This window comes from Microtus oregoni, unplaced genomic scaffold, assembly GCF_018167655.1.
Source record: "Microtus oregoni isolate MIOR12 unplaced genomic scaffold, Mior012 000041F_ref0000270, whole genome shotgun sequence".
NCBI classification, from domain to species: domain Eukaryota; kingdom Metazoa; phylum Chordata; class Mammalia; order Rodentia; family Cricetidae; genus Microtus; species Microtus oregoni.
The window spans coordinates 4,094,176-4,105,256 of NW_024543208.1; the positions used below are offsets into that span (position 1 = coordinate 4,094,176).

The 11,081-nt window shown below is 36.6% G+C and overlaps 1 pseudogene; it reads right to left on the reverse strand.

Annotated features, from left to right (window-relative positions):
• Window positions 1-232: 232 nt before the first annotated feature.
• On the reverse strand, window positions 233-670 carry LOC121433752 (annotated as a pseudogene).
• Between the last annotated feature and the right edge of the window lie 10,411 nt (window positions 671-11,081).

Sequence of the window (11,081 nt, forward strand, 5' to 3'; positions counted from 1 at the left end):
GTGATTTTTTTTCTTTTTTCTTTTTTTTTGAAGATCTCTCTTAAAGGAGTCATGGCCATCAAAGAGAGCCTGTACAGACAAAAAAAAAAAAAAAAAAAAAAAAAAATTGCACCTAACCTTTGTTTTTTAGTGTTTAGAATTCCTTTCCAAGCCCTCTCAGGTTTTTTGTTTGGTTGGTTGGTTTTTGTTTTGTTTTTGAATGAGGCAATTTATTAACCCAGCATCCTTTGTTCTAATACTTCTTGTTGGCAGCTGCCACCTGTCTGGCAATCCTGTTCAGATCTCTCTGTCCCTGAGGTGTTAGCTTGAGGCCCCCATCTTGGGCCTTTTACACTATTTTCAGCCCCTCCAGGGCTTGGAGAACGGGGCTGGCCACACTCTTGGAGCCTCTGCTGAAGTGGCTGGGCCTGAAACCTTTTCTCTGCCGTCCTCCATAGATCTTGGTCATAGACCCAACCCCGGCACCACCACACGGGTACTGGTGCTGTGCTGTAGAAGCAGCTCGCGTGTAGAACCAGTTCTCATCATAGGGGGCAAGCTCTTCATGTTTGGCTAGCTTGACTGTGTCCACCCATTCGGGGACTTTCAGCTTCCCGGACTTTTTGAAGAAGGCTGCCAGAGCTCTGACGAACTCCTGCTCGTTGTCGTCTTTTACAGTAACTCCAGGCATGGTGTGGCCTCTGCGTTGCTAGCCAGGGGAAAGGGCTCCTCTCAGGTTTTATGTGGATTTATCTAGCACACGTTGGAGAACCAATTTGTAGTAGGAAGTCATTTGTTCGTTACTGGCTGCCCAGAATGGAAATAATCATGCAGAAACTATATTATTTGCAATGCTGTTTGGCCAATAGCTTAAGCATATTGCTAGCTAGCTATTATATCTTTGGTTAGCCCATTTCTATTATTTTATATTTTACTAAGAGGGTTGCGGCCTACCAGCAAGTTTTAGCTGGCAGCTCACATCTTTCCCTTCTAGGGGCTGTCTTAAATTCTCTCTCCCCATTTTCTTTTAAAGTCCTCTTAGGTTTTTAAGTGGATTTAGTCCATAACGTTGGGCACCACTCTGTAGTGGTGGAAGCAGAGGGGCTGTTTCCTGCCACCCGGCTAGCTGTACCCAAAATAACTACATGAAAACTGTATTCTTTTGAACACTGCCTGGCCCATTAGTTCCAGCCTCTTATTGGCTAACTCTCACATCTTGATTAACTTTTTTTTTAATAATCTGTGTAGCCACACGAGATGTGGCTTACCAGAAAAGATCTTAACCTGCATCTGTATCTGGTGGGAGAATCATGGCGACTCCCTGACTCGGCTTCTTTCTCCCAGCATTCTGTTCTGTCTATTCTGCCTACCTAATTTTCTGTCCTATCAGGCCAAGCAGTTTTCTTTATTAGTTAACCATTGAAAGTAACAGATAAGATACAAGACCCACCTCCATCATGTTAAAAGTTAACTTTCATTCATGGCCATTGTCTATTACAAGTGGCAGGGAGGTTATCATAAAAACTAACCCTAGCTGCAGAGAGCCATTATAACAGATACTAACCCTTGGTCACATCCTGAGCTGCTGGCATAAGCAAGGACAACTATTGTTAATAGCTTATCCCTTGACTGCTGAGACAGCTGATGATGGTCTGCTACCATTTCCTGTGCTTACAAATATATATATATATATATATATATATATATATATATATATATATATATATTCCCCTTTATTCTTGGACTCTTCAGTATCTAATAGGGCATAAAAAGTTTCAGCAGAAAATAAAATAGCACCCCTCCCTAAGGTTTTCCTTAGTCACACTATTAGTAGCAGTTGACAAATATGCTTTTTTTTTTTTAAGTAGGAAAAGAACAAAATAACTTATAAGGGCTTATTTTTCACTTAATTTGAAGGTTTATCTTCAATTATCTGGTCATAATTAAAACACATTCACTGAAGACCTGCCCCATGCTGGATAAATAACCTTATGAACAGAGGAACACTAGAAGAGAGAATGGAAGAAATGCGAAGCAGGCCCTTACCACATTTACTACCTGTTCTTTTAGGGAAGGTGCTGCCTTTTTAAAGGAAATATCTGCATCAGGTGCAGAGATAGAAATGAGAGATGGGTTTTCAGAAAATAAGTGATAGAAAAAAAGAGAGAGCTGAATATTCCTCATGAAATATAAATGGTACTTTAATAGAAACCAGGCAGAAAGCAGTTCACAGAGTTCCGAATGCAAAGAGGAGATGCCATGTCTGAGATCTGCAGAATGGGACTGACAGATTATCTGGCTGAATAGCTAAATAAATGGATTTAAAATTACAGGTGTGCAGTATAAAGTTTAAAGTGCCTGTGGTTCTGATGGCTGTGAATCCCCATCTCAGTAGTGCTCTTTTGTGAATGAGAATTGTTTTCTTTCTTTTTGTGAAAATTAAAGATACTGTGTATGTGAGTTAATAATAAGAAGTTTTCCTATAATCATTTTGCTTAAGTCTTATATGATAGATGGGGTATAAAGCAAGGAAAACAGAGGACAAAGTGATGTTTTGTTCTGAAGCTCTGCAGACTTGGCTGTGTCTTAGGGAGTTCCATAGAAATAGTGGAGTTTTCTGAAGCTTTGCAGAAATGCGCTATGAAACTTAATATGTTTTGTTTATAACAGCAGAATTTCATTCAATATATTAGTGAGTAAGACACATTAGATTCAACTAAAAAGCCATTTTTGTCGGGGATAGACAGTAAATCTGTACACCTATGTTCATGCACATTATGAATAAATGGGAAAATACTCTTATCAATAAGAACAATCACACAAATATTTTCCTACAACAGAAGAGTTTATGAACTTGAGTAATATTGTTTGGTGTGTAGATGTTTAGAATTACATTATCTCTTGATTTATTAGTTTTTCTTTGAAGTCTATTTTGTCAGATATTGAAGGGGCTGCATCACCTTGTTTCTTGGGTCCATTTGATTCTAATATCTTTCCCAATCTTTTACCTTGAGAAATGTTTCCTAGATGTTTGTGTGTTTCCTGAGTGCATCAGAGGGATGGTTCTTGTTTACAAACTTCAGCTCCTATTCTGTCATTTGATTGTGAGAATGGAGATCATTGTTGATGAGAGTGGACAATGAACAGTGATTGTCTATTCCCATTATTTTGTTGTGGTATTTTGTTGTGCATTTCTCCAACTCTTTATAATTGTTTTGTGATATTATTTATTATTTGTGTTTTGTTTGTTTGGTTAGGCTTTTCTGATTGAAGTTTTCCTTCTAGTGCCTATATAGAGTTGGGTTGATAGATATCTACTGCTTAAAATTGGTTTTATGATAGAAACTATTTCTTTCTCCATTTAGTGTGATTGAAAAATTGCTAATACTCTGGGCTGGCATCCATGTATCTTAGAGTTTATAGAACATGTGTTCAAATATTTAAAAAAAAAGATTGGGTTTATTTAAAAAAAAAGGGCTGGAGAGTTGGCTCAGAGGGTAAGAGCATTGCCTGCTCTTCCAAAGGTCCTGAGTTCAATTCCCAGCAACCACATGGTGGCTCACAACCATCTATAATGAGGTCTGGTGCCCTCTTCTGGCCTGCAGTCATACACACAGACAGAATATTGTATACATAATAAATAAATAAATATTTTTAAAAAAAAAAGATTGGGTTTATTTAAAAAAAAAAAGAACATGTGTTCAGGTCTTTCTGACTTTCAGAGTCTCCACTAAGAAGTTGTGTTATTCTAATACATTTGGCTTTATATGTTATTAGGTCTTTTATATTTGCAGCTTTTAAAATTCCTTTTTGTTTTGTGTGTTTAGTGTTTTGATTGTTATGTGTTATGTGTAATTTCTTTTCTAGCCCAGACTATTTGATGTTCTGTGCTCTTCTTGTAGCTAGATAAGTATCTCTTATTTTAGTTAGGGGAAATTTTCTTCTATGATTTTTGTCAAAAATATTTTCTGTGCTTTTGATCTGGGTTTCTTCTTCTTCTATTCCTGTTATGTGTAGATTTGTCCTTTTCATAGTGTCTCGGATTTCTTGTGTGTTTTGTGCCTGTACTTTTTTTTTTTTTTAGATTTAATATATTCTTTGACCACAGTATCTACTTCTTCTATCTTGTCATCAATGACTTAGATTCTCTCCTTTATCTCTTATAACCAGTTGGGTGACCTTGTCTCTAAGTTTCCAATATTAGTTCCTAAAATTTTCATTTCTAGTTTTCCATCAGTTTGTGTTTTATTGATACTGTTTCTACTTATAAGTCTTTAGTTCTTTTCTTCATTTCACTACACTGTTTTTGTTCTCAAATATTTCTTTATTGGATTCATTCATTTTATTTTCAAGGACCTCTAACATATTCATGAAGACTATTTTGAGGCCCTTATCTTGTATGGCAGCTAAATTGCATTTCCTGGGCTTAATGTACTGGATTTTCTGGACTCTAGTGGAGACAGATTGTCCTGAGTGTTACTGACTTCTTTAGTTTTGGGGTTTTTGACTGGTATTAATTTATATGGCATTAATTCATTCTTGTGGAATGGGCCTCAAATCCAGTCAGCATGATTGATAGCTACCATAACAGCTGAGCAATGTTTGCACCAAAGGATGCATTTGATTGGTAGGTTGATTTTATAGTTCATGGGGTTCTCATCTGAGAAGGACAACTGATAACTTTCCCTCTACCTAGTAACCTCTATTGCACTTTTCCAGACCATAAAATCTTGTAAACAGGAAGGAACTTTCTTTCTCAGTTACAGCTTGACATCTCTATATAGTATGACAAAGGTGTGCTTTATTTTCAGCAACAGGAACTTACCAAATAGTTCTGATAAAACACCTGAAATAATGGAAAGAGTTTATATTATTTTTGGGGGGAGTCTCATAGATCTCTCTGATCTCACAAGGCACTTTCCCACACCAGATGTCAGAGCACAGTCTATGAATGACTATTGTGTATGGATAATTTTGAGAACTTGTGAAATAGCTTCAATGTAAGAAAGCAGAAGTCTTGCAACTTGTTTCTGCAACAGTCAACAGAAAATACTATCTGTAAACCCAAAACCCCACATGAGTGGAAGATGACAGTTAATGGGAAGTATTATACAGGAATATGGAGTTCATCTGCTTGTGGGTTGTTCTTTAAATGTGCTTTTGTGCATCTCCCAGATGTAGTAAATTAGAGTGGAGTTTTCTTTTATTTATTTGTTTTGTTATTCAAAAATTTTTTGAAGTATGGGTTGTCCTTGAGACTATAAAGATTAACTGAATGTGATCTTTGGTTATTTGCCCTTGCTTAACCCTTAAAATAGTATCAAAATAATAATTGTCCAATGTTCTGAATAAAGTTGATTACTGCATGAGACTTTAGTCTACTTCATTTTTCAGTCCCATTTGTCAGGTCCAGGCTACCAGCTGGAGCAGTGACAACCTGTCATTTCAATTTTGTTAAAAGCCATAGATTTCATTTAATAACATTGTCTGGCCATACAGGACATCTCACTTCTGATATTAAACTTACATTTTTCTATATAGGCTTACAAAATCAGAGGTTTCTATGTCTCATTTCCAGACACACTTTCTTCTCACTAAACCTCCCCATTGCCCACTCATCTTCCCCATCGACAATTCCCATTCTTGCTTAAAGGTTGCACCCCGAACATTCTGTTTCTCTATGTTTATCTTGCCTATACTCCCTCTCTCCTTCCTAAAGACCACATCACAATGATCCCTGTTTATTTCCTGATATTGAAGATACTACATGCTAAGCACACAAATATGTTTTGAAATCATGATCTACATAAGAAGGAAAACATGCAGAGTTTATTTTTCTGAGCTTCGTTCACCTCACTCAGCACAGTGTTTTCCAGTTCTTTCTAATGTTCTCCAAATTTCATTTTTCTTTATTCTTGAATAATTCTATTCTCTCCAGGACTTTAATCCCAAAATTTAGAACTTTTTTTTTAAAAAAAGACAAATCATATAATCTGTCCTTAGCTTCATTTATATAGTTTATTAGCTGTTTTTTCATATGTTTTATGTTATATCATACCTCTATCCCTGAATCTAATTTTGGTTTAACTCTGGTACGTCAGATGTATCTGAAAACTCATCCATTTCTTTTAGAATTTCCAACAGAGTGGAATGTGGGTTTAATTTTTATTTTTATTGATCTCTCTCTCTCTCTCTCTCTCTCTCTCTCTCTCTCTCTCTGTGTGTGTGTGTGTGTGTGTGTGTGTGTGTGTGTGTGTGTGTGTGTTCACAAGCAGATACTGGAAATGAATTGGAAGAGAATATTGTATCTCCTACAGCTGGAATTACAAATGGTTGTGGGCCACCCAATGTGAGTTTTTAAACTGAATTCCAGAATTTTACAAGGGCATGCAGCACTTGTAACAATTGAACAATTTCTCTATCATCAGAATAAGGGTTAACAAAGTATGCTGTTAATATTTTTTAAAATTTCTTTGATGTCTATAGTGATATCTTCTTGTCATCTCAGTTTAATTTGCCCTCTCTATATTTTGTGGATATTCCTAATGGTTTTTCAATCTTACAAAGTTTTCAAAGAACTCTTGATTTCATATATTCTTTGTATACTATTTTTGTTGTATCATTTAACTAATCTCTATTCTGGTTTTGATTGTTTCTTACCATCTGTTGTTGTTTTTGCATTTTGTTTGTTCTTTTCTTTTTCATCTTTTTTTCTGTTTGGTTTTTTGAGGCAGGGTTTTTCTGTGTAATAGTCCTGGCTGTTCTGGAACTCTCCTTTTAGACCATGCTGGCTTCAGACTCACAGAGATCCATCTGCCTTAGCCTCTGGAATGCTAGTACTAAAAGCATATGCCACCACTGCCTAGTGCTCTCTCTCTCTCTCTCTCTCTCTCTCTCTCTCTCTCTCTCTCTCCTTCCTTCCTTCCTTTTTTCTTCTACCTTTGCCTTCTGATTGCTGGCATTAAGGGAATGTGCTACCATTTCTGATTAAACCAGGCTGGCCTCGAACTCCCAGAGGACCAATGTGTTATTTGCGGGCTAGAGAGATGGGTCAGCAGGAAAGAACACTTGCTTAATGTGCAGGGGACCTAGGTTTTTGTGCTAGCATCCTCATAGTAGCTAACAATAATCTGTAACTCCAACTCAAGGGGATTCAGCAACCTTTTCTGAGATCTGTAGTACCAGAAAGAAATGTGGTAAAATACACCCAAGCAAAACACTCATAAAAAGTAAATAAATCTTAAAAAAAAGTAGAATGGATATTGGTATTGTTTGTATCCATCCAATGGCCATTTGTCTATGATGTCAATTGGCACCTCTATTTATCTGTTTAACTTTTTTTGTCTGAATAACCTGTCAGTTGGTTAATGTGAGATATGAGGTCATCTAGTATTAATGTGATTAGAGTTATCTGTGGCTTAATGGCTAATAGTATTAATATATGAAATTGAATGCTCCTGAGTTTTATGCATAAATATTTACATTTGCAATATCCACTTGGTGGGTTTTGCCTTTGTTCAGAATGAAGTAACCTTCTTTATCTATTTTGATTAGTTTTGGCTTGAAGCCTAATTTTTTGACTAACGATGTCTATTTGTTTTTTGATACCATTCATTTACTTAGAATACTTTTTTTTTCCCATTCTAAGGTACTGTCTATCACGGAAAGAGATGTATGTTTCTTGTGGCAACAAAAAGATGGATTTTTATTGGTTTGGTTTGGTGTTTAAAAATGGTGTCTCCCTGATCGCTAAGGAAGTTGAGCATGACCTTAAGTATCTTTTGGCCATTTGAACTTCTTCTGTTGAGAATTCTCTGTTCAGCTCAGTGCCCCATTTTATAATTGGGTTGATTAGCCTTTTACGGTCTAGTTTCTTGAGTTCTTTATATATTTTGGAGATCAAACCTTTGTCAGTTGCAGGGTTGGTGAAGATCTTCTCCCAGTCAGTGGGTACAACACTTTGCAAATTTATGTTTGAGCTGGAAATACCAGTGAACATCTATTTCCACACCAACTTAACAAATAAAAACCCCACTAATTGTGAAAAAAAAAATGGTGTCTCCCTCTACCTATCCCTTGGTGTCCTGGAACCCACTATATAGATCAATCTGGCTTCAGACTTAGAGATCTGCCTGCCTCTACCATCTAGTTATTGCGATTAAAGACATGTACTACCACCACACCTAGCTCCAAACCTTCTATCCTCTGTTATTTTTTTTTTTTTGGTGAAGTGAGGTCATTAATATTTAATGTTATTAAGAAACATGTTCTAATTCCTTCAGTTCATTTTTCAATATGTGGGACGATAGGACGTCACCACATGACAAAGCAAATGTATATCCTTTGCTAATTTCAGTGTTTTCTTAGTTCTTCATTGGATAGCAGCTGTCCTAGTATCACTATTTATTTTTCTTCAGCTTCTTGTGTGTGATTATCAATCTCTTCCATGCGGACTATTCTCTCCAGTCTTCTCTGTATGGCTGGATTGGTGTCATAAATTTTTCCAGTCTTTTTATAATGGAGAGTTTCCCCCCTATATTATAGTGAATAGTTTTGCTACTCTGTAGTCTAGGTTGCCGTCTGTGGTCTTTAAAAATTTGGATCACAGTACTCCAGGCTCTTTTGCCTTTATCCACTGAGAAATCAGATCTTATTAACATGGGCCTGCCTTTATCTATGATTTGGATCTTCGTTCTTACAGATTTAAACATCATTAGTTTCTTTGTTTTTTTTAACTATAATATGACATGAAGATTTTATGTTCTTGTCTTATCTGTTTGTCATTCTGTATGCCCCTTATAGCTGGATAGGTGTCTGCTTTCTAAGTTTTGGTAAATCTTCTTCTGTGATTTTATTGAAAATTATTTCTTTGTAATTGAGAATTCTTCTGAATCCACAATTTGTAGAGTTTTATAGTATAGTTTCTTTCATTTCATTGGTGTAGTTGTTAAAAAATGATTTTCTTTGGTTGGATGATCCAATTTCTCTGCCTTATTTCCAAGACCTGATATTCTCTGTATTTTACAGGATCCATTCTGTTGCTGAAACCTTTCAATGATATTTTTTTTTATAAGACATGCTTAGTTTTTTTTTTTTATTTCTAACTTTGGTTCAGTTTGGGTTTTCTTCTTTATTTCCAGCTCTCATTTGAATTAAATTTTCATATCCAGAATTATCTTGTTATTTTATTCACCATTTGGTTGTGTTTTCTTTGGACTTTGCTTAGTTTATCTTTGTCCCTTTTATGTTCAGTTTCATGTTATTATCTGTGTCTGCCTAGAAAACTCTTTGAATATGTTTATGACTGTTCTTTTGGAGTCAGTGTCTTGAGGCTCATCTTAAACATTCTTATTGGGGACCATTTTATTGGAGTGTTGGTTTATGGGGAGTAATATTTATTGTGTTTTGTTTTTCTGTTTGTGCTTTTAAAATGAGGTTTAGCATATAGACTAAGTGAAGTTTGATATGAGTTTTTAGCCAGCATAAGGAGGCAGGGCTGTAGACTGAAATGAGCTGTGGAAGAGTGCTGATGGGGCAGAGAAACAGGGAAGGAGAGCATCAGCTGGGTCCACCTGTGTGGGCTAGAAGCCTGGAGTAGAGTGCTCACTGTGGAGCAGGGATATAAGAAACTGGCTTCCTGGCAAAGAGGGTCTGAGGATTCCTGGTCAGAATGAGAAGAGCTGCATAGCAGGGGCAGGGCCAGGAGCAGGAGCAGGCACAGGGAATAAGTTTGCATTACCAGGTCTGGTCATGTGAGTTGGTAATCAGTAGGGTCTTGGGGTGCATAGTACCTCCATACCATTTTCTCTACAGCACTAAGTCCCTTATTAGCAGTGAATAGGCTGCTGCTGGGCTTTTGTCAGCTAACTGAATAAGTGTTGAGAATAATGGCAATGTCTGCTTTGACACGTATCCCCTTAGCTCATCCAGCTCCCCTCAGAAAGGAGCAGAGCACTCCATCCATTATTCTGAGGCTTGCTTCTCGGTTCACACAGAAGCCCTTTGTTGTAAACTCACTCTATGTTCCCCTTGGCCACTCGCCCATTTTCCTAGGCTCCTCCATTCTAGACGTTCAAGAGATAGAAGAAAATGTTTGTTGTGTTTCAAAAAGTTTTAAGACAGACTTGCAAGTGTGGATTTTGCTCCAAAAAATGTATTTAATGTGGTATTTCAAAGTTGTTTCTTCAAAAATAAAAAATGTTCAGTCGTTGATTAACAGAATGATCTCACACATTGTATGCCTTTTTGTATCTAGATCTGAAGCCATACCAGACAACTGAAGATTTATAAACCTTCAATCCTTTTTTTCCCTGTTTTTGTCTTCATAATACCTTCCCCCATTACCTCTACTTTTTTTTCCTTTCTTTTTCGAGACAGGGTTTCTCTGTTGCTTTGGAGCCTTTCCTGGAACTTGCTCTTGTGGACCAGGCTGGCCTAAAACTCACAGAAAACTGCCTGCCTCTGCCTCCCATGTGCTGGGATTAAAGGCGTGTGCCACCACGACCCGGCCCTCATTACCTCTACTCTTGAACTGAGATGAAATTACATTCCTTCACACTGTGCATCTTTCTGATCCACCAACAAACTCTTAGGTCAAGCTGAAATCACACTCTACATGCTGTACATCTTTCTGAATCACTAAACATAGTAAAGTGCTTTTCTTTTCTTTCCTGCTTCATGTGTCACTCTATTTATTTGATAATACTTTGATCTTTTAAATGACTCTCTCATTATTGATTTTAATGAGGATGTAGTACCTGTCTTATCCTATTTTCCTAGAAGTCACATTCTGGTTATCTCAGAGAATATTTCTGACAAATATCTATGGAATTAAAAGGAAATATACAAATTAATCAAGAAGTTTACATTTGATAAAATAAATATTTTAGATTTTATTGACAGTAAACCAGGTGTTTTCTTAGCAATTTGTGTGGTGTCAAAATTTGAATGTGGAATATTTGAACAGCTATTTCTGTCACTTCTGTGTAACCTACTTCTTGGCTTACACAGTACTGTTGGGTCTCAACCTCTCAAAAACAGAATCCTAACCTGCCTTATAATATATTCTTGGTGTTAGTTCTCCATGAATTGTTGTGTTTTAA